A 1,006-nucleotide genomic window follows, 5' to 3' on the forward strand; every position below is an offset into this window, starting at 1 on the left:
TTTTGCACATTCAGGGTCAACGTCTGTAAAAGTTGTCCTTAATTCTTCGAAGAGATAAGTGGTCACAGCCAGGTTATGTGATGAATTTATTCTGGGGGAAAAAGTTGCAGGCATCATTAATGAAATTCAGTTTTGGTATTTCAAATCCATATAGTAGTAGATTAAACTAACATTTACAGTATACAATACGCAGTCTTACCCGGTTTGTGGATCGTATTTGTGTGGGTTGTTCACTGAATTATGGAGGCACCATAATTTTTGAAGTTTGAAATTAAAAAGCGTTTAAATGGATTCACAATCTGCAAGAACCACAAAACTGAATTTTCAGTTTGAATAAGTTGGCCATCACAGTAAACATAAGAGACAAAACATATCAGTTCATAAGTCTTTAAGATGTCACGCGCAGCGCCTCTGATATCTTTCCGGTTCGTGCCGCCTTCTGCCTATACAAGGCCACCAGTGCAGGTGTATGTTGGTCAAGCACAGCGTAGAACTGGTTCCGTATGTTGACGTTTGTAATGCGTTGGAACTCAGCACAAAGCTACAAAAACAAAAACAAACAAAAATAATTATATAAAAAGACTAATACGCGATTTGCAACAGAAAACACATTTGTGGTGCAACATGTTCAGTTAAAATACATTGTTGAGCAACATGGTCACATGCAAAGTGATAGTTCTTACACACAGTGAATAGTGGCATTTACTGTTCCATTTGAATGTGATATATATTAAAAATTTGGCATAGAAATATGTGTGAAGAGTGGCAGAAAAGAGAAGTGAGTCTGTTTTACCTGTGATTCAATCCGAAGAGCCGGCCATTTCCCCAAGAAGTCCTTCACCTGCACAGATAAAACAATCAATATGAAACCAGTCAAATTATGCAATCAACCTCTTTATAAATTAATGATACAAAATTTCAACTGAATGTAACTTACCGATAAAGTTGCTCTCTGGTGACAATGTAGGTCTGCACATGCACACAAAAACAGACAGCAAGATATTTA

General features: G+C 36.8%; 1 long non-coding RNA gene across 1 annotated transcript; it reads right to left on the reverse strand.

Annotated features, from left to right (window-relative positions):
* Positions 1 to 403: 403 nt before the first annotated feature.
* On the reverse strand, positions 404 to 1,006 carry LOC308689561. The gene is made up of 3 exons (XR_014030019.1): positions 938 to 1,006; positions 794 to 841; positions 404 to 541 (listed from the first exon to the last, which is right to left on the reverse strand). It is a non-coding gene; the product is annotated as an uncharacterized lncRNA (long non-coding RNA).

This window comes from Scardinius erythrophthalmus, assembly GCF_964197995.2.
Source record: "Scardinius erythrophthalmus genome assembly, chromosome: 4".
NCBI classification, from domain to species: Eukaryota; Metazoa; Chordata; class Actinopteri; order Cypriniformes; family Leuciscidae; genus Scardinius; species Scardinius erythrophthalmus.